This window comes from Oryctolagus cuniculus, chromosome 15 (genome assembly GCF_964237555.1).
Source record: "Oryctolagus cuniculus chromosome 15, mOryCun1.1, whole genome shotgun sequence".
Taxonomy (NCBI): Eukaryota; Metazoa; Chordata; class Mammalia; order Lagomorpha; family Leporidae; genus Oryctolagus; species Oryctolagus cuniculus.
In genome coordinates, this window is record NC_091446.1 from 72,898,851 (window position 1) to 72,926,327 (window position 27,477).

The 27,477-nt window shown below is 38.8% G+C and overlaps 1 protein-coding gene across 8 annotated transcripts in view; it reads left to right on the forward strand.

The window, feature by feature from the left end:
- Positions 1-27,477, forward strand: part of NRG3 (neuregulin 3) — a 1,153,291-nt gene that overhangs the window by 521,221 nt on the left and 604,593 nt on the right. The gene's annotated exons all lie outside the window — the stretch shown is intronic.

A 27,477-nucleotide genomic window follows, 5' to 3' on the forward strand; every position in this document is an offset into this window, starting at 1 on the left:
ATTCCGAATTGTGAAGCATGGAAAATTACGACTTTTTTCCTCTCTATTGCTATTATAAAACTTTATTCCCATGTTATTTTATTAAGATGGTACAGAGAAATGTATCTTAGAGTTATGAATTTAGAACATGACAGCAGATCCTGCCTGACTTACGAGCCAGCGTTCAGTCCACAGAGTGGACATCTTGCCACAGCGGACTATAGCACAGCTTTGGAAAGACTGATGAAGGACGTAGCAGGTCTCTGTAGAAGCTACGGTATGTGCTGTGTCAGGATGACAGAGCTGTGATCTCTTCCCACCCTGGGAGTTCGGCAGTGCTCGGACATTTACCTGTTAGAACATTTGCAGCCTGTTCCTATCCCTGGTGAACTTGGGTTCAGGACAAAGAGGAGTGGGGATTGCTCCTTTCCACATTTCTTTCCTATGGCTTTACTTAGCCTATGTGAAAGGGCACAGGTAGTAAGCACACAATGATTTTAAGACCTCAAGAGAAAATCCTGGAAAAGCTGGATGTGTGTCCGAGGCCGTTGGGCAACTTAACAAAATGTGGAATTTACCTCACCCAGTCTAATGGGGGTCATTGCATACAAGTGGACGCTGTGGTTTGAACATGGGTGGTCACATCTCCCAGAGGTTCCTGTGCTGGAGCTTGGTCCCCAGTGAGGTGATGTGGAGATGGTCATACCTGTAAGAGGTAAGGCCTTGTAGAAGGCACGTAGGTGGTATGTGAATGGTGAATGTTGTCTCCTGTGAATGAGCTAGGTCTGGTGTGGTTAGGTTGGCTCTGAGCAGAACGAGTGGTTACACAAGGAACATTTCCCCACCTCCCCTGGAGCCTTTGGCTTTCTTGCTAACAAACACGCACTGTGTGCATGCGGCCGGGCTCTTGCCACTTCTCTATCTTGTGATGCACCAGGGTGCTGGCACCATACAGTCTGGACTTCATAACATCAGAAACATGAGTCAAATTCACCTCTTTAAACTTTACTCAGTCCCAGGTCTGTTGTTAGAGCCACAGACAACATACAGTGGGCAATCAATTAAGTTTCAGTTCCTAATCCATTGAAGAAGGGAGGAATCAAACGTTATCAGCTAAAGCAGTGACTTTCTTTGCTTATGTTTTATCCCAAGAAAGGATCGGCTCAGACCCCGTCACGACGTGCAGGTTGATAGGATTCATCTTTTCTCAGACTGAGTAGTAGCAAGGAACAACATAATTTTTGTTTGTTTTCAACATATTATCTCACTATGTCTTTTACTGATTTCTTGGGCATATATGGTTTCTACAGCTACCAGAACAAAGCCTGGTCAACTGTGCGACATAATAACAGAAATTTATTTTCTCATAGTCCTGCAGGTCAGGGCTGGTTTCTTCTGAGACCTCTCTCCTTGGCTTATAGGTGGTCATCTTCTCTCTGTTTCTTCTCATCATGTTTCCTCGGAAGGTGCCTGGGCCAACATTTCCTCCTCTTTTAAAATATTTAATTATTTCTATTTATTTGAAAGGTAGACAAAGAGAAAGAGAGGTCTGTCCAACCACTGGATCACTCCCCAAAGGCCCACAGTAGCCAAGGATGGGACAGACCAAAGCCAAGATCCAGAAACTCCATCTGTATCTTCCACATGGGTGACAGAGACCCAAGAAACTGAGCCATTGTCTGCTTCCTCCTGGGATACGTTAGCAGGAAGTTGGATGGGAAGCAGAAGTGGAACTCAATCTCAGGCACTCTTATAGGGGACGCAGGTGTTTCAAGTTGCAGCTTAGCCCCAGTGCCACCATGCCTGTCTCTACATTTCCTATTTGTACAAGGACATAATCTATGTTGGGTTAGAGCATACTCTAATGAGCTTAATTCCCCTTTTTAGGGGAATCAATATACTCTCCTAATATATTCACTTCCTGTGGTACAGGTTAGTACTTCAGCATATGGATTTTTGGGAGGGTGACACAACTCAGCCCATAACAGTGGGTCTCAGATCTGGAGAGAATAATATCCTTTGCTTTTGTACATATGTCTATTTTTTTAACACACACAAGAAGAGATATGTCTATGGTTTAACTGGACCAGGGTGCATGTATAATAATTTTGGCCTTCTGTCTTCATATTTCTTGCATATTTCAGTACAGACAACCTGTTATTTAACATAGAGTGACAACACAGCTAATCATGACAAAAGACCAGCCCTAAGACAGAGTTGGAACTCTAGTAGGTTAATAGATGTCTATAAATCTCCTACTAGTGTGTATAAATAAATCACACATCACATGTGCCCACTATTCATCTCCCAGGCTTTCCTGTGAATAAAAGGCTTGTATTTGTTCCTGCATCAGCCACTTAAAAAAATTCCAATGCAGTTATATTAATAGTGAGCCATTTTGTACAGCACTCTCCTTAAGTAGTGTGTTTCTTCATTCTTCTCCCATTCAACAAATGTTTATTGAGTACCTCGTATCACCAAGATACTGTTGAATAAATACATACAGAAATGAATGCAAGAATTAAATGGCACTGCAGTTTCTAATGTGTTTGTAGAAGTGGAATATTTCATCGTTAGAGATAATGCAAAGAAAGCAAAGCACTTTATAAATGACAGACATGCTACCAGAGGCATCTTTGTGACCTGTTACTTACTGGATTGCATTTACAGTTCAATATGACACCATTTAGCAGATGGGAGCAGTGACATAAAGCCATGGAATTGAATACAGCTTACTAGATTTTTTTTGTCTAAAAATTATACAACCAAGTCCAAGAGAAATTAAGATTGTATTTTCTAGATTAAAAAGCAAATTGGAGGTGGGTATTGTGGCACAGCAGTTAAACTACCACTCAGGAAGCCCTTATCCTTACTGATGTACTTGTTTTGAATACCAGCTACTCTGCTTCCAGTCCAGCTTCTTGCTAATGTGCACCCTGAATGGCAGGCAGCAATGGTTCAAGTACTTGGGTAACTTTGCCACCCATGTGGGAGACCTAGATTGATTTCTAGGCTCCTGGCCTTGGCCTGGACCAGCCCTAGTGCTTGGGGCATTTGGGGAGTGAACCAGCAGATGGAAGAGTTCACTCTGTCTCCCTTTATGTAACTGTGAATTTTAAATAAAAATAAATAAACTTTTTTTATTAAATAAGTATAAATTTACAAAGTACAACTTTAAAATTATACTGGCTTTTTCCCCCATAGCCTCCCTCCCACCCACAACACTCCCATCTCCCACTCCCTCTCCCATCCCATTCTTCATCAAGATTCATTTTCAATTATCATTATATACAAATCATCTTAGTATATACTAAGTAAAGATTTCAACAGACTGCACCCACACAGACACACAAAATATAGAGTACTGTTCAAGTAGTAGTTTTACCATTAATTCTCATAGTACAACACATTAAGGACAGAGATCCTACATGGGGAGCAGGTGCACAGTGACTCCTGTTGTTGATTTAAGAATTGACACTCTTATTTATGACATCAGTAATCACCAGAGGCTCTTGTTGAGAGCTGCCAAGGCTATGGAAGCCTCTTGAGATCACCAACTCTGATCTTATTTAGACAAGGCCATAGTCAAAGTGGAAGTTCCTTCTTCCCTTCAGAGAAAGGTGCCTCCTCCTTCTCTGATGGCCCATTTCTTCTGGGATTTCATTCACCAAGATCTTTCATTCAGGTGTTTGTTTGTTTGTTTGTTTTTTGTTGTTGTTTTGTTTTTGTTTTTTTTGCCACAGTGTCTTGGCTTTCCATGCCTGTGAGACTCTCATGGGCCTTTTAGCCAGATCCGAATGCCTTAAGGACTGATTCTGAGGCTGAAGTGCTGTTTAGGGCATTTGCCATTCTATGAGTCTGCTATGTAGCCTGTTTCCCTGTAGGATCATTCTCTCCCTTTTAATTCTATCCTTTATTATTTGCAGACATTGGTCTTATTTGTGTAATCTCTTTGACACCTAACCTATCTTTTTGTCAATTATGTACTTAAACTGATCACTTTAACAAGTAAGATGGCATTGGTACATGCTACCTTGATAAGATTGAATTAGAATCCCCTGGCACATTTCTAGCTCTACCATTGGAGGTAAGTCCAAGTGAGCATGTGCCGAACTGTCTGTCTCCTCCCTCTCTTATTCCCACTCTTACATTAAAAATAAATAAACTTTTAAAGATAGGGATCTTTTGTATCATTACCTCACAGCTTTTCTTTTGTAAAGTTAAAACTATTCGGATATAAAATGTTAAAAATATAGGAATCCTGTGATAAACTCTATCAGGTCTTTTTCTTTGTTGGATAAACAAGCTGTCCTCTGACACATTCCTGTTTCCTGGTCAAGAATAGCAACCAAACTTCCAGAGCACCCAGTGCAAGATCCTAACGTGTGTTCAGGAAAAGACCATGTTAATCTCAGGAAAAACTAGTGGTGTTGGGGGAGGGAGGGATGTCATGCTTTTTCTCTTTGTTATGTTTTCATTATTTTATGTATTTTCAATTAAAAAAATTGGTAATACCAGAAACTAAGAAACTACTAGAAGAACGCACAGGGGAAACAATTCAAGATATCAGTGTAGGCAATGATTTTTTTGGCTAGATCCCCAAAAGCACAAGAAACAAAAGCAAAATTAGACAAATGGCATTCTTATCAAACTAAGGCTTTTCTGCACAGTGAAGGGAACATTTAGCTGAACGAAGAGACAACACATAGAATCAGAGAATATATCTTCAAAGTATTCAGCTGGAAAAGGATTAATATGTAAGGAACTTGAAGAATGCAGCAACAAGAAAACAAACAATTCAGTTAAAATGGGGAAAAGATCTGAATAGACGTTTCTCAAAAGAAGAAATCTGAATAGCCAACTCTATGAAATAAAATGCTCAATATTATAGCATCAGGGCAATTTTAATAAAAACCACAATGACATTCCTTGTCACTCCAGTTAGCACAGCTATTAACAAAAAAAGACAAAATTAAATACTGCAAGGATGTGGAGAAAGAATATATACTGTTTGTGCAATGCAAAATGGTACTTCCATTATGGAGAAAAGTATGGTAGTTCTTCAAAAAACTAAAATTAGATCTACCATATGACACAGCTGTCTCCCTTCTGGGTACATATTCAAAGGAAATGAAATCATTTGATCAAAGACATACATGCACTGTCATGTTTTTACAACAGCCAAGGCAGACATGGAATCAATGGGGATGTCCATTGGCAGATAAAGAAACGATGGTTCATGTGTGAATGAAATATTCTTTACTCCTGAAAAGAATTGTATCCAGTTGCTTCTGGCAGAATTGATAATACTGGAGATTAATAAGTGAAATAAGCCAGGCACAGAAAGATAAATGCCACATGGTTTTACATGTGAAACCTAAAAAGCTTAATTTTAGAGGAAAAAAAATAAATTACTGATTACTATAGGGAAGGAAAAGAAGAAAGTGGAATAAAAGGAGATTGGATAATTAATACCCAAACGTAATTAAAGGTATTAAGTTATAGTGCTCCACAGCATAGTGAGGTGACTATATTTCTTCAAAAGGCATGCTATAAAGAAAAGGAATTGGGTCTGCTGCTGAGGCGTAACAGGTAAAACCACTGCCTGCAGTGCTGGCATTCCCATATGGGCACCAGTTCAGGTCCCAGCTGCTTCACTTCCAATCTAGCTCCCTGCTAACGGGCCTGGAAAAGCAGTGGAAGATGGTCTGAGTTCCTGGGCACCTGCACCGATGTGGGAGATCTAGAAGAAGCTGCTGACTCCTGGCTTTGGATGGGTCCAGCTCCTGCCGTTGCAGCCATTCGGGGAATGAATCAGTGGATGGAAGATCTCTCTCTCTGCCTCTACCTCTCTTTAAAAAAACAACAGGAATTGAAGAGCTGCTAGACTCCAAATGTAAATAAAATATAAGGGAATGGAAATGTTAATGATGCTGATTACTGATTTGATGACTTTATGCTGTAAACATGTATTGAATTATATTGCATTGTACTCCATAAAATATGTAAGTATTGCAAGTTAATATTTAAAAATAAAAAGCCAATTAATCAAATTTAAAAGGAATCCCAAGGTCTTAAAAGGAATTTTAAAAGGTAATAAATAGAGAAGATTGATTTTTTGCATTTAAGAGATTAAATGTCATAAATTTTCCACATGCTAATCAGTGAAAACAGATCCTGGTATATGGTAGTTCTTGATGTAGAAGAAACACACATTCATAAACATAAAGGAAAATGACAGATTATTCAATAAATTGTTGGCTATGAGATATAAAATATCAAAAGTATGTATTTGTCTCTCTACAACCAAAGTTCTCAATGAATTAAAACATTATTAAAAAAATAAGGTCCAAGGAAAATAATAAACACAATGATTTTTGTTAACAGCTGAAAGGATCTTGTGAACAACAGCAACACCAGAAACCAAGGGAAGAAAAATATAAACAACTGAACAAAAAATTAATTTTGATTTGAATATGGTAAATCAGAAATAAAATTAAATTGTGACCTAGAGGAAAACTAAATACAATATGAAAATTAATATCCCAAAGAAGTCATGTAGAAAAGTAAAGGTAACACTTAAGTAAAATTACAAGGCAAAGGAGAGGAATATGTTCTTCCCCTCTAGAGGGACACAGAAAACCAGTGAACTGGAGGGGTACTCAACTTCCCAGGGAGATGAAAATTAGATATTTAGATTTTCTTTTGTTAGCCTGTCATATATTTAATAACTTTTAGATTGTATTTGCTTTTTTGAGAGAGAGAAAATTCTCATTCACTGGTTCATTCCTAAATACAAGGTTTGGAACTGGGCTGTGCTGAAGTTGGGAGGCTCGAGCACAGTCCCAGTCTCCTCTGTGGGTTGGCAGGAATTCAATTACTTGAGCCACCATCACTGCATCCCAGGGTCTGCATTCCTAGGAAGCTGGTGTCAGGAGCCCAAGCCAGGAATCAAAGCCGGGTACTCTTAACCAAGATGCTCTGTTATGGGATGCAGTTATCTGAACAGCGAGGCTAAACACCTCCTCCATACTTAATGGTTTTTAAAAGTATATTTTCAGTTTGGTGAGATTACATTGAAAACACTTATTCTGAAATACTAGAAGGAGTTCATTTTGTTAAGCATTTTATGGTAATGTTTCTGTACATTTCAGAAACCTTATATTGTTTCAGAGACTCTAGCCTACAGAAATGCATGCGATTTATTTGTAGGGAAGCTCACCACAGGTGGTTTGTTATAGTAAAAAGCAAAACAAATGTCTGCATTTAAATGTCTATATAAATTAGAGTACATCTATATATTGAATGAATTTTAAAAAAGTTTTAAGGGCAGAAAAACGTTCATTATGTTATGTTATGTATGAAAATGAGGTACTATAATTGTAAAGTTGATACATTAGGATCCTAACTTTGAAAAAGAACTAAATAAAAAATACTAACTGCATTTACAGCTGTTTTCTTCTTTGAACCTTAAGAATTTTCTAAGTTCGCCACATTACACACATATATTTCACTTATGTAACACTTAGTTTAGACACTTGGCCCCTACTTCTCATCTTTCCACCAAGGTAGATAGTGTCCCTGTCCCTGTTCAGTCCGGGCTATCATAATTCATTAGTATTTGGCTGATAAGAGCATCTTTAATTAGGTGCTTACAGATTAAACACTCTCAAGTCTATTTGAATGTGTCTGCTCCTTCTTTTATTAATAATTCATTTGTACTGTTTATGATAATTCCTATCCAGTTTGCAGTCATGTTTTGAAAACATAAAAAAATTGAATTTGGTAATAGGAAGATATTCAGCCAAAAGAAATGAAGTTAGCCAGAGAAGGGAAGGAAGTCATTAGAAACTCTTTAAATCAAAATATTCTGAATAAAAAGTGGGTATTGTCTGATCTCTTTATTTTCATGGCCTTCCTAGATATTTTTTTAGAACTTCGGAAATGATACTTTCTAAACCATATGTCAGTCCCCTGAAAGAGGTAGCCATTGTCCTTGAAACAATTGCTAGGCATTTGAATGGGCCACATGTGTTGTAAGGCCAAATTCAAGTTAAAAGTATATGTCTCTTCTGAATTGAAGCTCATTAAGTGTTTCACCAGACTTCTGCAGTAATAGATTTTCAAAACTTGGGAAAAAATAGTATTTGAGCTGAACTTGACCTGTAGTGATCATTTTGGAAATCTGTCGAGCAATTCACTTAAAGATGCTCAAATCACTTGAAATATGAAACTGCTAGAAAAAGAGGAAAGCAATCCGAGAGCAACCATTGTCCCAGGCGGTATTCGGGAAAGGGACTGATGGAAGTGCAGCAAGTTGCCTGAAATGCTGGCGGGAGTGGGAGTGGGTGCAGCAATTGAAAAGGTGAGGGGAGCCTCAGAAGGATTGCTTCTGTCTGTGATGTCTAGTGTTCCCAGAGCAGGTTTTGAAATCAAAGGTTCCATTTTTAAGATCTCTCTATGATGCAATACATAAAATTACAGGACCATCCTCCTTGATTTGTTCTGAAATTTTGGAGGTTCTTTAGCTCTTCCATGCAGCAAGGGCCCTCTTTATCAAATGCTTCTCCAAAAAGTTCTCCAAGATTGGAGAAAGGAGAAATGAATGCGGCATTTTGGCTCACATCCTTGAATTCCTTTGGCAAAAGGGGGTGGAGGCTAAAACAGCTGTCAGTCCTGTACAGTCCTTGCAGAGTGGGGTTAATAGCAAGGTGAAGAGCCTTAGAAGAACTTTCAGGTTCATCAAAGAATGAATGTTTTCACACAGCAGGCATAATGTGAGTAGTTTGCAGCAGGAATGCTTATAACAGGCGGTTGGTCTACTGTTTGTTCTTGACAAGAGGAAATGAACCAAGTTACAATGATCCTTCTCCTCTGTGGATGTCATTTGTCAAGAGAGTCTCATTAACTCAGCAAGCCTACAAACAACACCACCACCACAATTAATCCATAATATTGAGGCAGTGGTTTAACCTTTGTGTAGGACCCCAGCTGATCTGCTGTAAAGGCTTGGCTTAATACCATGCAAAAGACCAGAAAAGCATATCTGGTAAAGAGTAATGGCACCCAACTTAGCTATTGCTCAATGATTTTTACCTTAGTGTAATGTTTTCTAACTTGGTTGGCAACTCTTGTGGAAGCGTGATTCTAGAGGTGGTCATTATGATTTGCATTGGCTGTTATATACAAATATTGACATATCTTTGGTTTTCGTTTAATAGTTTCCCTTTGTGTGATGGGATAAGGTGTGCAGAAGGCCAAATACAAGGAGTCTTCACAAAGTTCATGGAAAATGAAGATGATGAAAAAATTATGGATGATTTCAAACTTGTTTTCTACCCAAATAAGTGTATCTTTTTAAAAGCTTGTTCACTGATTATTTATTTGAAAGGCAGAGTGACTGAGAGAGAAGGAGAGAAAGTATATGGAGAAGGGTCTTGTAGCTGCTGGCTCACTCTCCAAATGCCCATGACAGAGGTTGAGCCATGACAAAGCCAGGAGCCTGGGACCCCACCCAGGACTCACATGTGGTGTCAGGGACTCAAGTACTTTGGTAATCATCTGCTGCCTCCCAGGGAGCAAATTATCAGGAAGATGGAGCAAAAGTGAAAGCATGACTTGATCTCAGGCACTCAGATATGGGATGCAAGTATCCCAGATGGCGGCTTAACCCACTACCTGACACCTGCCCCTAATCGCATCTTTAAAAAAAAAAAAGATTTTATTATTTATTTATTTATTTGAGAGGTAGAGTTACAAATAATGAGAGGGAGAGACAGAGAGAAAGGTCTTCCATCTACTGATTCACTCCCTAAATGGCCGCAGTGGCTGGAGCTGCGCTGATCCAAAGCCAGAAGCCAGGAGTTTTCTTCCGGGTCTCCCACATGGGTGCAGGGGCCGACACTTGGGAAATCGTTTACTGCTTTCCCAGGCCATAGCAGAGAGCTGGATTGGAAATGGAGCATCCGGGACTAGAACCAGCGCTTGAATGAGATCCTGTCACTGCAGGCAGAGGATTTAACCTAACGTGCCACAGTGCCAGCCCCCAATCGTATCTTAATTTCATTTTTCCACAGAATTTTTAAGCTTTCCTGTAGGTGTTCAAAGCTAAGAAGCTTGAGTTAAAAACTCCACTCAGGGGGTGAGCACCGTAGCTCACTTGGTTACTCCTCCACCTGCGGCGCCAGCATCCCATATGGGTGCCGGGTTCTAGTCCCAGCTGCTCCTCTTCCAGTCCAGCTCTCTGCTGTGGCCCGGGAAGGAAGTGGAGGATGGCCCAGGTGCTTGGGCCCTGCACCCGCATGGGAGACCAGGAGGAAGCACCTGGCTCCTGGCTTCAGATTGGCGCAGCGCCGGCCTTGGCGGCCATTTGGAGAGTGAACCAATGGAAGGAAGACCTTTCTCTCTGTCTCTCTCTCTCACTGTCTAACTCTACCTGTCAAAAAAAAAAAAAAAAAAAAAAAACTCCACTCAGTTTTTGTTCATGCTGTGTGATATCTGTACAAGGTGTTTAACTGGAATCTTCACTCCATTGTTAATAAAAGAAGACACAATAAAAGAGGTGCACAATATGCACTATGCATGTGCTAGCATTGGACAGTGTTTTCCTCTTGCTCCTTTAAGTTCTTACTGAAACTAAGCAAAAGTCTGTTAGTAGGAATCCGGGGAGAGGAATTGGATGTGTATCATCTGCCTTATTTAATCAAGAGGAGACTTAAGATCAAAAGTGGGTGGAGAGGCCAGCGCTGTGGTGTACCAGGTAAAGCCGCTGCCTGCAGTGCCAGCATCCCATATGAGCACTGGTTTGAGCTCTGGCTGCTCCACTTCTGATCCACCTCTCTGCTATGGCCTGAGAAGCAGTAAAAGATGGCCCAAGTACTTGGGTCCCTGGACCTGCATGGGAGTCCCAGAAGAATCTTCTGACTTCTGGTTTCGGATTGGCACAGCCTTGGCCACTGTGGCTATTTGGGGAGTGAACCAGTGGATGGAAGACTCTCTCTCTCTCTTGGCCTGCCTCTTTGTAACCCTGCCTTTGAAATAAATAAATAAATCTTTAAAATGTGGGTAGAGAGCATGCCAAAGAATTCGTGTGTCCACTCTGAAAACTCAGCCATCTTACTGCTAGTTTTGATACTCTTAGAAGTTAGCCATTTTCTATAATGTATCCCATTCTGCAAACATTTATTTATTTTCCCAGATTTTGTTTTTACTGAATCTCTATAGCTTAAAGAGGAAAAAATGTTTCTCCTTTCCTGCTTAATTGATGCAACTTGCCATAATTGTATTATCAACATAAAATGGATGTTGATTTTGCAATTCTGTGGAACAGTAAAATGGCCTATTGACTTTTTCTTTGGCAGTTAAATGTACACATTGGGAAATATTAATTTTACTTGTGGAAAATACGTGATTCAAAGAAATGAACTGTCTGCTTTGTTTGTTCTTCCCTAAATCAGTTTTCCTAAAGTTTGGCATAGCATGTTGAGCTGCTGCCTGTGGCGCCAGCAATCCCATATGAGAGACAGTTTGAGTCTTGGCTACTCCACTTTCCAATGCAGCTGCCTGCTAATGTGCCCGGGAAAGCAGTGGATGATGGACCAAGTACTTGAGCACCTGCCATCCATATGGGAGATACAGATGGAGTTCCAGGCTCCTGACTTCAGGGGAAATGAGCCAACAGATGAAATCTTTTCTCTGTGTGTGTGTGTGTGCGCATGTGTGTGTGTCTTCCTCTCTCTATATCTCTACCTTTCAAATAAATAAAATAAATCTTTAAAAAATATAAAGAAACTAAAATTCATAATGGCATAAAATAGCCTACTGTGAGAGTCAACTAAAAATAGTGTAAGATAAACCTTTTTCTAAAAAAACTAATTTACTTGATAGGCAGAGAAGAGAGAGAGAATATGAATATGAATATGAATATGAATGAATTTCCATCTATTGGTTCATTCCTCAAAATGCCTGCAGCAATAACAGTCAGGGTTGGGCCAAGGCTGGAGCCAGGATCTGGGAACACAATCCAGGACTCCCACTGGATGACAGGAACCCAACTACTTGAGCCATTACCACTGCCTCCTGGAGTTTACGCCCACAGAAAGCTGGAGTTGGGAGCCAAAGACAGAAATTGAATCTAGGCATTTTGATATGGGACATGGGGATCTCCACAAATAGGCTTAACAGCTGATCCAAGAAATCTATTTGAATGTGGCTGTTTGAACATTGACTATCAAACCGATGTTGAGTGAACAAGGCATATTAGACTTCACCTAGATAATAACCCATCATACACAGTCAATACATCGCTTTGGATAAGTAGTTTTCACTCATTTTTCTTTGTGAGTTTTAAGACCAGGGTTGTTTTTGTTTAAGTATTCAGTTGCATATACCATGCGCACTCACATATGTGCACACATACACACACTGACTGTCCTGACAGTGTCCTTGAAACTTACTATATGTGAATGTCAGTTGGAAATTATAAGTACTGTCTGAGCACATCTCAAAAGGTTTGTGAAGAAGTGGAATTGAAAGATATTTATTTTAGCACAAAATATTTTTTAAATCTATGCAGAGTTTTCTTTCCATAATACACATTTCGATGAAATTTTAGAAGACTCCTTACATAAATGAAAGGTATTATAATTTTTAAGTGTGAAAAATAAACTTTTTGACTTTGGAGTTATTCCTAATCTCTTAGAATGAGATAGATATTAATCTAAATACCTTGAAAATTATTGGAATAAAATGATAGATAATGCACTCCAGAATTTGCATATCACTTTCCTGACACCTGTGTGATTATTTTCTAGGAAGATCTCATAATATAATAATATCATTAAAATATTTCTTGATTTTAAAGAAAGATAATTGACAGTATTTTTATTTTCTTGCAGATACTTTAAAATGACACTAGATCTTTTTCTGCTTATCCCGATGATTCCGAGTTTTACTGGAATTTGGGACACAGTGCTATACCACTAAAAAGCAGACTAGTGAATTATTATTTTTTTGACAGGCAGAGTGGACAGTGAGAGAGAGGAGACAGAGAGAAACGTCTTGTTTTACCGTTGGTTCACCCTCCAATGGCCGCTGCGGCCGGCGCGATGTGGCCGGCACACTGCGGCCGGCGCACCACGCTGATCCGAAACCAGGAGCCAGGTGCTTCTCCTGGTCTCCCAAGCAGGTGCAGGGACCAAGGACCTGGGCCATCCTCCACTGCACTCCCAGGCCACAGCAGAGAGCTGGCCTGGAAGAGGGGCAACTGGGACAGAATCCGGTGCCCCGACCAGGACTAGAACCCGGGGTGCTGGCACCGCAGGCAGAGAATTAGCCTATTGAGCCGTGGCCATGAATTATTCTTTATAACTCAATTTTCTTATGTGCCAAGGGGAAAGTAATACTACTACTTCCCAAGATCATTGTGAGGGCTGACATAAGTACAAGTGCCTGATATATAGAGGAAACACCCTGAGTTTAGTGTAAGTGGAGGATAACCTGGCTCCTCTAAAATCCAAGTGGTCCACAGATCTTAATGTCCTAACTGCCTGAAAGTAAGATATTTAATCTCTAATTGCCTTTTAATCTCTCTCTATATATATATATAATACACATGCATATGTATGTGTGTGTGTGTATATATATATATATATATTTCAATTCTATAGTATATCATTCTGAGTGGCCATATTGATAACCATCCAAACTCCAAAACTTTTCAGATATAACAGGAGTTTTAAGAACTTCATCTCTAAAATAAACATAAATCAAAAATAACCTGTGTTAAATAAGACATATGGTTGCCCTAATTATAATTTAGATGAGACTCAATTTCATAGAAAACCAGGACCACCATATGCTATGTGTGGTTTTCTTAATATAAATTCCACAAAAAATGTGCAATGTCTATATTGTCATCTTCAGTTTCCACATGTCGAGCTGAGAGTTTCCAGAGTTGGTACTGTCAGGGTCTGCATGTGAAAGCAGAGCCGGGTGCCCAGACCCCTGTGTTCCTCAGATGTGCCCTAATTTTGTGGTTGTACACATCAGCATCCAATTAGTGTTTTACTTAGTAACCTTGAAAATAACAACAAAAAACATGACAGAAAGAATAAGATTTTCTTGTCCTGTAGAATAAAATGCCAAAGACACTGTTTCTAAAGTTTTTCTTATATTTCTAATGTTTATTTTTTCATGATCAAAACTATTAGGGTTGCTTTATGAGTTATTGCTTTTTATGAGCACAACTAATAGGGTGTATTTTGAATAGCATGAAGATATTTATACTGTAGGCATCTTGAAGCAAAATGAGTGCATGTACATATATGTGCATATACATATATGTGCATACACATATGATGGACTTTTTAGGTATCTAGCATCATGCAGGGCTCTGAGGTTCAATGACAAACATAATGAAAAGGTTCCATTCTGTAAAGAACTTGATGTTAGAGCAGCAAGAAGTGAATCCAATCCAGCGTGAATGGGTGCCATGATCAGTAAACACTGGCAGCAAACGTTCGGCAGCAAAGTCCCCACCTGGGAAACCAGGGAATACAGAGGGGAGATGTTTTTATCAAGAATATTTGCATGCAAAATCTCTCATGCACGTTTTAGCAAATGGGAAATTAAGTCGAATATTAAAAGAATAGACTACAGAAAATAAAACATTACACATGACTTGGGGAATAGCTTATTTAGAGATACATAAGCCATATATGAGCGCTATAGAATGGCACATTTAGTCCTATGTACGCTAAAAAATGAACAGCAATTTTATATATTCTTTTTATAATTCTGCCAATGCTTATAAAGCATAGTCAAATTTTGTGTCTAATATAAGATATTAGAAGCATAGCAGGCTGGCGCCGCAGCTCACTAGGCTAATCCTCCGCCTTGCGGTGCCGGCACACCGTGTTCTAGTCCCAGTCGGGGCACCGGATTCTGTCCCGGTTGCCCCTCTTCCAGGCCAGCTCTCTGCTGTGGCCAAGGAATGCAGTGGAGGATGGCCCAAGTGCTTGGGCCCTGCACCCCATGGGAGACCAGGATAAGTACCTGGCTCCTGCCATCGGATCAGCGTGGTGCGCTGGCCGCGGCGGCCATTGGAAGGTGAACCAACGGAAAAGGAAGACCTTTCTCTCTGTCTCTCTCTCTCACTGTCCACTCTGCCTGTCAAAAAAACAAAAAAACAAAAAAACAAAAAAAACAAGCAAGCATAGCAGTGAATGTTATCTGAAAAACTCCTAAGAAGGGGCTCGAGATGGACATTTTCTAGTTCAAATCAGTGTGTCAAGATCTATGATATAGATATACTCATATCTGCATAGAGTATTCAAAAATGTTCGTGTTCCTGAAACCAGGGTCTCTGAGAAGTGGCATATGCCTTGGTCATTGGAAAGATAAGAGCCCACTCACCTGTCATTGTGAAGCCTGCCCTTGCTTGCCAACATAGGTGTGGGGAGTTGAGTTGTCTATGGAGAAGATCTCCTCAAATCAGAGGAAGAAAGGATTTCAAAAATATTTCACATACAATTAAAAGTAATGAGTTCATATCACAATTTCCTCATGCAATTAGGCATGTCTTTTCTGAATTAGTTTCTCTGTTGTGTCCAGAGGGTTCTAAAAAACATATCAAGAGATGATAACATTTTTAATTGCACTCCTTCAAATTTTGAATGCTTGTGGTGAATGGAAAGTACAGAGATGTTTTATCCAAGCAGTGAGTATCAGTTTGCTTCAGTTTTGAAATCAAGATTCTTTTCTTGAGGCAAAGTTTAGCACAGTGGTTAAGATGATCTTGGGGACACCCACGTCCCATATTGGAATGCCAGGGTTTGAATATTGGCTCCACTTCCTATTTCAGGAATAGGAAGTACACCCTGGGAGACAGCAGTGATGGTTCAAGGAGTAGGGTCCCTGCCATGCATATGGGACACTTGGATTGAGTTACAGTCTCCTAGCTTTGGGCTCACCCAAACCCAGTTATTGCCGATTATTGCAGTAAACAAATGGATGGAATATCGATCTCTTTTTCTATCTTTCCCTTTCTCTGTCTCTTTCCCTCTCTCTCAACCTTTTGAATAAATAAAAACAAAAACAATTCTTCTGTCATTCAAAGCAACCTTATATTTACCTATGAGATCTTTACAAAAACTATTTCATAATAATGTGTTAATATCTTAAACATAACACATGATTTGTCAGCTCTAAATTTCCCTAATGAGTTAAACGCATCCATTTAAAAATGCCTTAACCACTGATCATTATTGAATGACAACAATTTAGAAATACTTATGGAATGTTCGTGTAAAAACATCTTACCTTTTCTCAGCTGAAAGTTTTTGCTTTTCCTAGCAGAGCTGCTGTGAGGCTCACACAGAGTCAAAATAAGGTGACTGTGAAAGGTTTGCCTTATTATGGGTCAAACAGCATGTTGGCATTTTGACATACACAGCAGTACACACATAACAGCAGAGAACAGAGGAGAGTTTGTGAGAGTTCCTAAAATAGGGAGACTTTCTGGTGTCTCAAAGATTATATCTCATTTCAACAAATACAAAATGCAGTTGTAGCTGACATCAGGGAAAGGAGTTGTTATTTCAGCAGAGACTTCATTAAACAAACCAACCCCAGGCTTTGAGGCAGAGGGGTGCTTGGACATGAGGGTGTGGGGAGACAAAGATGGTGCCCAGAGGCCAGCATGCCCTGAGCCCAGCTTCCCTGGGGTCCTCTGGCCTGGGGTGGATCACAATGACCCTGTGCTCCCGAAGGGCAGAAATTCAATTAGGATCAGGAGTGAGGACTTGAGTGTCATTGGGTGGTTCCATGCTGGAGGGGAAAAAAAATCCCCAGCAGTTATAAAACTGTGGCTAATAATAGGACAGGGGAGAGTGGAAAATACTAGGTTGGAAAGAATTGGCAGAAAGGATGTGCTAATAAAGCATTTGCTTTGAATAAAGTCATAATTTTGCCACAGTTTGGGGTGTTCCTCTGGGCTAATTTACAGTCACAACCACAGTCACATGGAAACTTTATTCCCTTCAGTGAGGTTTTATTTTCACTGCACTCGGAAGCTCTTTCTCTTCTGCCTGGGTTAGCATATGTGAAAGAAATAATGATTATTTTAATGATATTAAATAGTAGCTTTGATCTCTTCCCCCACAAGCTAACCAAAACATTACGAGGCTGTATGAAATGATTCATTTGTGAACAGAATTTCTGTTTCTGTTATCATATCCCTGTTCACCTGCCTGGCACTCCCATTGGGCCTTGTGATCATCTTTTCTTATGGAACCTGCCACCTACTCGGTGAAGATAAACTAAATGACTGGAAAAAGAAATCTCTGAATGTTTACCACCTTCAAGTTTTCAGAGGACACCATTCAGCTGTTAAACTGGAGACAGGCAGTGGCACCGTGGCATAGTGGACTATGCCTCGCCTGTGGTGCCAGCATCCCAAAAGGGCACTGCTTTGTGTCCCAGCTGCTCCTTTTCCTATGCAGCTCTCTGCTTATGGACTGGGAAAGCAGTGGAAGGTGGCCCAGATGATTGGAACCTTGCACCTGTGGTGGGAACCTGGAAGAAGCTCCTGGCTCCTGGCCTCGGATCAGCTCAGCTCTGGTCATTATGTCCCTCTGGGAAGTGAACCAGCAGATGGAAAATCTTTCTCTCTGAGCCTCCCTCTATCTGTAACTCTACCTCTCAAATAAATAAATAAAATCTTTAAAATAAATAAGTAAATAAACCAGAGATAACAAAAATTCAAATAGCCAACTTTTGTTCTATATACACTAAATGCAAGGCAGAAGTTTGTAACATCTCTACACTGCTTCGTGATCACCTGTCTAGTGTTCATATTAGACATCATAAGTAGCACTCATCCCCATTCCATACATGACAAGAGAGAAGGTGGGTTCATGAAGTTCACCCGCCAGTCAGCAGCAGGACTGAACGCCAACCTCAGTAATGCTGCCAAGATGTTGATCTTCCAACCTGGTCAAACTTACTGTATCACAAGAATCAGTGAAGGCAGTGGCTAAGCTCGCGGCTTCTCAAGAGCTTCCTCTTAAGATTCTGTGTCAGTTCCGAGGTGGGACCCAAGAATCCTGCGCTCAGGTGGTTCCATTATTGAGACTAACTTGGGAACAGCGAATGAAACTGATGTTTCTCATACTACCATATGTAGATGAATTCTCTGGGGATTTTGTTCAACTGTCAGTTCAGGTCAGTCAGTCTAGGGTTGGGCCTGGGATTCTGTCTGTCTGATAAGGTTCCGGATGATGCCCCTGCTGCTACCCTGTGACCCACGTTGGAATAGTGAGCACGTAAGCCCTGCTGCTCAGCACACAGCAGAATCCTGCCAGTATCGTAACCCTCCATCCATATGCAGTACAGAGTGAGCGTTCCTGCACACCCTTGCAAATATAAAGTTTGTGAAGCCTCTCAAGCCCTTGTTTATCTCTTAAGCTTTCATTATTTTGCTAGGTCACATGCCTGCCAAAACAGAATCCCTGGATATCTGCAACATGACTTCACCCCATACCCATCTCATCCACAACGGTTCTATACACCAGCTACCCTCTCCGTTTCCTGTTATAACCCCTGTTACATGTTCTACATTTGCTGTTTACAGGGTAAGCTATAAAATTAATAATTCTCCCAAACAGCAGAAATTTCACAGTGGGGAAAAACACTCTGACGTTCAGAGAAATGGATGCAGCACTTGTGAAAGATTGACCATAGCCATATCTCCCCAGGGAGTTGGTTCATCCCAGAGAGCTCACCTGAGGCTTCTTAAAAATATTTATTTTTTTCATACTAGGAAGTCATGGTGTATGTAAACCTGACAAAATACTAAAGAAATTTTACAATGGAAGACCGACTTTTCAAAAGGACAACTCTTCTATATCAAAATCTGTTCTAAATCTAGGCTTTGCTTGTGTTTACCTGTGTGACACTTGGTAATATCCAAGCTTCAGCTTCACTTCTTCATTGTGAAATAGCGTGATGACTGTAGATAGTTCTCACTTCCGATTCTAAAATCAGGGGAAGAAACTGAACAAACTTGTGCATTTTCACCTGTGTCAGCAAATACTAAGTATTTACTGCATTTCCATCAAAGAAAAGTGGAGGCATGTCAGAGAGAGCAAATGTTTCTTGAAGTAAACATAACTATTCTGTGTTTGGAAGCATAAAGGATTCAACACTAAATTTTAGAAAAAAAATTGTGTGCGACAGGCAAAGAGACACAAAGCAAACATGTTAGTCCTAATGCCGATGCTTCTGACTGGCATGCCCATGAACTCTTCTTTGTAACTTCTCTAGACTCAGATTCCATTGCAATTGGAATGGTGGTAAGGAGTCTGAAATCCCACACTTCTGCGAAGCCTCTGGTGACATGAGTGTTGCTGGTTGTGGGCCTGGTTTTGGCTGTGCTCCTCAGTCTCAGCCATATGGAAGAATTACCCTCATCTAACATTTAGATGCCTACCCTACAAACAAATTCAGTTCCCTGTAAGTGGGACTCAGGCTTGTGAATTCTTAAAGCTGCCCTGGAAGGCCAATGGGCAGCCCAGGGCAAGAGGCACAGTTCTGTGCACAACTGCTATTGGCTTCCATTGTTGCTTCCCGTGTCCCTGAAACTTTGAGTTTTGCTTTGTTTACAGATAACATTTTGCTGCAGTGTTAGTGGAATTCAGACAGGTACGTCATGCTCACTTCTACCCTGCCATTAAATGAAAGTGCACCAAGAGATCATATTCATCATCTGACTAGTTCTTTTCAGTCCATCTTGCCTGTGCACCCGGAGTGCCTTCCTTACACCCCAGGACAGCTTGGTGCTCTGCCCCCACCCCCGCCAATGATCCTCTCCAATTGTGGGCCTATTTCCATATGGCTACATGGGTGACTACCACTGTCTGTCTCAAGCCACTGTTCCCACATTAGTAGTTTTCCATGGCTGCATGTTCAGAGGCTTTCTACTAGGCCTTGCTCCATACCCCCATCCTCTTTTTCATTCTTTCCCTTCGATCCACCCTTCCGTACACACTGAGTATCTCTGTCAAACCTCTGCTAGGTGCTCAGTGACATCTATAATAGATGCATACTTCTCTTACTTCTCTTGTACTGCTGCTTTGAAATGGAAACCTAAAACTGAAATTTCTTAGCCCAAGGGTGTGAACATTATCTGTGGCTGTTCACACGAAAATGTCCTGCCTGCAAAGGTAGACTTCTGTTTGCTAATTTAGTCTTTATAAACTTGCCCCTCATTATTTCATGTTCGTGACTTTAATAAGCATTTAAATCCTTTACATGGCTATAAATGAATTTTTTACTTTTATTTTTATATCAATGTGAATTTTGAAAGCAATAAAAAACTGATAAGATGTATTAAGCAACTGAATACTTTGCAAATATCAGACAAGTATGCACCATCTACTATCTACCATGCTCCTTCAAAGTGAGAGTAAATAATGAGGGAGAGAAATAATGAGTTTGTGTGTGTGTAGCTTTGTGAAGTACAGAAGTCTAAAGAAGAGCTACAGTATTTTAGTACAATAAAGAGCTCACGTTCTTCAAGCAGGTTAGAGACCAAGAAATTCACGTCATCTACCTCCCAATTTAAGCTGAAGAGTACTTGTCCAAGAAGAACAGAGTGACCTGATTGATATGGCACGCAAAGAGCACAAAAGAGAGATCCCGAGGAGATGAGAGAAGACGAAGACACTAAAGTGTCTGCAGCCAAGAGAGCATGCTGCCTCTGGGTCATCACCTGGTAGAAGTGGAACAGTCTCTCCTTTCTTCTCTACTTTGGACTTTTGAGAATATATGGAGTAGGGAGAACCTACAATTCTGGTAAGAAGAAAGGGTGTCTTCACCATCCCTATACCCGGAAGCTGCAATTCTATGAACAAAGTTTCCAAGTTTCCAAATACTCAAAGAGTTACCACTTTTTCTCAGTTTGGCCATGATTTCTTCCATGAAGCATTTGGGCTCAGAAATGAAAAAATAAAATTTTGGTATTTGAATAATCAATGAAGGGAGACTTATTTTTTCATCCATTAGTGGTAGTGGGAGATAGAGAGCTCTCGTAACAAAGGGTTCAGAAATAATCAGTATACTTGCAGGGAGGGAATGAATTCAAGAAGGAACTCCTATGTACGGGTTAAACGTCTTATACACTCTCCAATGTCATCCTGGATGAACTATTGAAGGAAAACATAACCCATGGAAAACATTCTGAGGAACCCCAGTGAAAACCTAAAGGTAAGGGGGACTATGTGTGTGTGATTTGAAGTGCAGAGGAGAATTCATAGCATGTGTCTCTTTTGGATTATAATGTGAGTTATGCACTTGCTTCTCTCCACCTTTGTCCTGGTGTGCTGGTACTCACATCAGGGTACCTCAGGACATAAGGAGAAGGTGTCAGGACATCTGGGCAATATCCCTGGAGGTTGAGTTGAAGGGACACACATGGACAATAACTATGCTGGGCTGGCCGTTTCCCACATTTTCTCCTCCAAGTCCCCCTACGTTATGGGTTACACCCAGAGAAGTGGCTCCCCTGGGAGACTGAGAGTGGAGTGAGATTCAGTGTGGCTTCTAGAGACTCATTTCAAGCTCATCTCATTTCTGTCTTAACCTCCGGGAGCCTGCAAGTCTAAGGAAATCTAGTCTTGTCTCTTCTTCATTTTCATTTTCTGAAAAATGAGCCAGTATCCCTAGGGGAAAATGAGCTTCACAGGCCACAATAAGCTCAGAGGGGCAACACTATTTCAAAAGGGCATGAATTAGAGAAAAGTCGTCAACCAAAGGAAGAGGATTGAGGCAGTGATTTAAAGAGGCACTGACAGTCAGAATCTAAAGAGGACATACTAGATAGATTTGGTGGTGCTCAGCATTGAGTTTAGTTTGTTACTGAAGAAAGAAGGGTAAGAGGGAAAAGAATGAGTAAAAAAAAAAAATGCCAAATTTCTATTTGGGCAGCTGGGTTTTCTTTCATTTGAAAATTAAAAAAAAAAATAGATCATTAGATTCACTGGCTACATGAATAGGATGATTAGTTTAAGCTTTCCCAGATTTCTCGTCTGTAGAATGGATATGAAGATATCATGCCGTGTTCATTGGACTGTTGGATTAAAGGAGTTAATAGATGCAGTGCATAGAACATAAAATGTTTACGAGAGTCTGGTACATAGTAAATCTTCTCTTTTACGATAAGATGGGGAGATTTTGGGGAAGAGGACCTCTAGGTTGACTGTATTGAGTTTCAGCTTCCAGTTGGGGACTGTGTTGAAGGGACTATGGTATAAACTGGGCCAGATGTACAAAAGCATTGATTTTGATGTAAATGTTCTCTCACATTGTAGCAATAGATAAGCTTAAATGGGATACAACTATAAAAGTGATATATTTAGGACCTAAAATGTAAGATTTCCTTAGGAAGATTAGAAAGATTTAAAAAATAAAACAATAACAAAAAATATAAAACCAAAGAAAGAAAATCAAGAAAACTTCATTATTCAAGTACCTTTATAATATTTCCAAAAGCAGTTTATAGTACTCAGTATAAAACTGTACAAAGTTAAAAGGCAAATGTCAGTCACCATTTTTCCACAGTTTTTCAGTCCTATTCACTAAGTTTAGCTATCTTCCCTGGGTATTTATTCTCACTTCTTTGTTCAACCTGTTATACTTAGTCTGTAATGCAGAGCTTCCATGGTCTACCTTGTTTCTTAAAATGACTGTGTGTTAAAACCCAAGGATGGGCCGGCGCCGCAGCTCACTAGGCTAATCCTCCGCCTTGTAGCGCCGGCACACCAGGTTCTAGTCCTGGTCGGGGCGCCGGATTCTGTCCCGGTTGCCCCTCTTCCAGGCCAGCTCTCTGCTGTGGCCCGGGGAAGGCAGTGGAGGATGGCCCAAGTGCTTGGGCCCTGCACCCCATGGGAGACCAGGATAAGTACCTGGCTCCTGCCATCGGATCAGCGCGATGCGCCAGCCGTGGCGGCCATTGGAGGGTGAACCAATGGCAAAGGAAGACCTTTCTCTCTGTCTCTCTCTCTCACTGTCCACTCTGCCTGTTCAAAAAAAAAAAAAAACAAGGATGGAAGTGTTTAATGTTTTTAATCATTATTCTTCTGAAACCAGTTTATATTGTTCCCTTTCTTGCTATGAAGTAGTGGCAACTGCACATTCTTTAAAATATACATTGTTTTTGATGTATATGAAATCATTCAGTAAAAAGGCACATTCCATTCCTTCAGAGAGTCTTTATGGAGATTCCACAGTGTGTCCAGAAATGGGCTGAGTGCTGGTATTGGCTCTCTTGTGAAATAAAATGGGGAAAAGGATTTAAAGAAGGAAGACGTGATTAACAATGTCAAATGCAACAACAGAGAAGAAATGCACTGAGACTTAGCGAGGAGCCAAGTTTAGGACAATAGTGAGAGCTACTTGCATTTTAGCATGTGGTATTAAGGCAGATTTCACTTTGAGTATTGTTAGGACATTAGAAAGTGTATAAATGAGTATAGATTAACACTACAATGAGTTATCTTCATGTATCTATTAAATAGAGAGAAAAAAAACTATAATTTTGGAGGGACACTACTAGCAGAGTGCATTAGTGTATAGCCATTTGGAAAACAGGTTAATATTACCCAGACAGAAAAGCTAATTTATTTGTACTTTGATTTTCCAGAAGCTTGCATCTAGATAACTTTATATTTAAGATTATACATGTACTTATCCCATGACCAATTAATCCTTCTTCTAGAGAAATTCTTACATTAACAGAACCAAAAACATGGACAAGAATGTTTCTGAAAGGAAAATTTGTAGTAACCACTACTAGAGACAGCTCTAATGTTCATTCATAGTAGAGTGGCAGGCAAATTACATTCCTACAATGGAATGCCATCTGGCAATATAATACTATACCAACAGGTAATAACGCTGTTGTATCTTAGTGGTGTAATATTAAATGCAAAAAGTAGACTTGTAGGAAGAAACACTATGACTCCTGTTAGACAAACAGAAAAGTAAGCCAAAATGCAATTACAAATAACAGCAAGGTAACAATTATAAAAACATTTTTGGGGAAAAAAGAGAAAGAAACCAAAACAATTTAATTTGTATTCTTTAATATTTAGGTAACTTTATATAAAGATTTACTTTAATGTGAGATTTTTATATATATGTCCTTTTGTGTACCATCTTGCATTTTTTCAATTAGCATCACTCTTTGAAGAGGTTTGAATTTCTAATAGCACAAATTCATTTTCCTTCACTAGTTTTACTTTGTTCAAATTATATTTTAATAAACCTTTAAATTAAAAAGTACATTTTTCTAGATTTTATACTAATTTTGTTGATGCTGTCTATAGAAACACTATTCATGTTATGATATTTTTAGAATGTAACTTTTAAAAAAAGTAAACATACTTGTTATGATAACCTCCTCCAAGGGTGAACAATAGTCATATTTTTGCCTATTCTTCTTGTATTAGCTAGAAATTTTCATCTTTATAACATCTCCTTCTCATATGTAGTACTTCTGTGCATTTGTTCAAGTGTTTTTATAGCACTCCTTTTAAAAAAAAAAAAAGATTTATTTATTTATTTGAAAGAGTTACACACAGAGAGAAGAAGAGGCAGAGAGAGAGAGGTCCTCCATCGACTGGTTCACTCCCCAGTTGGCCACAACGAAAGCCAGGAGCATTTTCCGGGTCACCCATGTGGGTACTGGGGCCCAAGGACTTGGGCCATTTTCTACTGCTTTCCCAGGCCATAGCAGGGAGCTGGATCGGAAGTGGAGCAGCCGGGACTCGAACTGGCACCCATATGGGATGCTGGCACTGCAGGCTGCAGCTTTATTGCTACACCACAGAGCCAATCCCTAAAGTGTTCCTTTTTATAGTTCAGTTTCTTAATGTCCCTGTCCATAGCACTTGTTGGTTATTTTATCCTAGATCACCGCACTGTTTAACTAGTCTATGATAACTCTGATATTTGTATTTTGTGAGAAAACAGGAATAGTATTAATTTTTGTGTATTTATCTTGTATCAAGCTACCTTACATTTAAAACATTTCTGTTAGATTTGATTTAAGTTGTCTGCCTTTTCAGGCCACTAATTGTTTAGGATGGAAATGGTACATGTTTTGTTTTGTAGATATCCATTGTTGTTCTCTTATTTGCTTCACACAGAGTTATACTTATCCAGCACTCAAAGCCAATATTAAATTTAAAATTGAAGTTACTGAAGTTACATTTATTTGATATCAGGCTGTAAAGAGTTTGTTTATATATTTTCAATACATTTTTATTAGGTATGACTAAAATTTTGTGCATAACCCTTTTTATCAAAATGTATCTAATAGGAAGCTTTATTCTCACTAAGCTATTCCTGTGGTGTGTTAAAATAACACTTTCGCCCACACAGGAATATCCTATTCACTGTATGAACTTAATCCTATTGCTTAATTGCAACTACCAATAATACACTTAAGATTTTAATTTAATATTCATTAGTGAAATTGGCCTGGCTTAATTTTTTATTAAAGCTCTATTACTTTAGATATCAATTTGGCTTTTATTGCATAGAATACCCTAAAAAGGCCTACATTTATTTCCCACATTTCTGAGTAATTTGTATACCAGCTGTATTAAAGTTTGCTTTATATTTTAAATGAATTATCCAATAAATGAATCTGATAGACTCCATTTCAGTGCATTTTTTGACATCCACCATCTTGTCTCTGTTACCATTTGTTTTTTCTATAACTCATGACAGTATTGAAATTCATGTATTTTTTTCATATAATTGAAATTTGTTGGTATCTTATTTGTTTCTTTCTAAATATTTAAGTATTTTTCTCTCTTGTGCAATTAAGTGCCTTTATCAGGCTCTTATGTTTATTCTTAGGATTTCAATGAATTTATAGCTAAATTTATTTCTTTATTAAAATTATGTTTTTAGTTTAAAAAACATTTCTTTAACATGGAACTCATGTTTCTATGTAATTTTTTGCTTAAATTGGGTTAAGTATTTTATTTACTTTTGGTTTGCAATAACAAAAAAACTTCATATCATGTCTGCTTTTTGTGAGCTGTGTGTAATTGTTGTTTTTTTTTTTTTTTTTAATAGAATTGTGCTGGGTTCCTGGTTTCTTCTCAACTGAATCGTTATTGGGAAAAGGATTTAAAAATAACAGATTAAGAGATTCTTGTTTAAAATTATATCTCAGAAGTTTGCATTTCTGTAATCTGAGATTGTGATCTATAAACACGTAAAAGCCACATTTATATATATATATATATATATATATCCCAGATAAGTTGACTGAAAGTATATTTTTCTAAACATTTCATTTAAATAGCATTTCATTATCACAAAAAATCAAAATCTTTCTATTTAGTTCCCCTTGCTATTATTTTGCTCCTGTCTTTCATATAATTTGATTTTTGCCATGTGAATGTGTTTATGGTAATTCATCTTGTTCTGTATTTTAATATATTAAAAATAATTTTAATCTGCTATTCATTTCAAATAAAACCTTTTTTCTTAGTAAATTTTGAATATAATTTTAATCACTATAACCAGTCATCATTAATCCACTTAATACCTTAATTCCATTATATTAAAACTAACAGGCTTACTTAACTTTATTCACATTTGAATGATCTTTTTTATTTCATGATTGAAAACATCTCTTTCTCTTATTCTGGGCTTTTCCATATGTTTAGATTTAAAATATGTGTCTGTTACAACTCTTCAAAGGATAACAATTAACACCACCAATGATAGCTCTGAAATTCTCTTAGAGAAAAGATATAAACATAATTCTTGAAGAAGAAATGTGTATTAATATGCAAAGTGAACAGAATGACATTCACTGGTCTGCAACTCTCAGAAAATGTATAGAATAAGCACTTTTTCCAAAACATTGCTCAGTGCTTCTCATTACTGGCACTGCATCAGATTAAGCATAATTAAAAAAGGGAAAGAATCTGAAGGAAGAATATGGGGCAACATTTTACATGTAATTAAGTGAAATGCTTTACCACTAGTGAGGACCGTTCCTATAAAGTCTAAAATGCTACGTTTTACATCAAAGTGTAGAATACAGATTTTGTTCAAAGATGCTTAATGAGCTGTGTTGATAAAATGCATTGTCCTAAAGAAATTTGTGAAAGAGCAAGAGGTGAAGTTAATCAAGAATGACTGAAAGAAAGAGAGGAGAGAGAGGGAGAAAAAAATGAAAATGAAGTCCCAACATAATAGTTTGGATATTTATTTACATTTTGACTTTATCAGGTTGTTGTAAAATTAACATCCATTCATTTTTGTGATCAGAAATATTTTATTTTAAGACTACTTAATCTAAATATTTGGATATATCTTGAGCAATCTTAGCAAATTTTGATTTAGCTTAAGAAAAGAGAAATCACTAATAAGTAAAATATTTTTTCAGTAAGGTATAAATTTTTTTAAAATTTT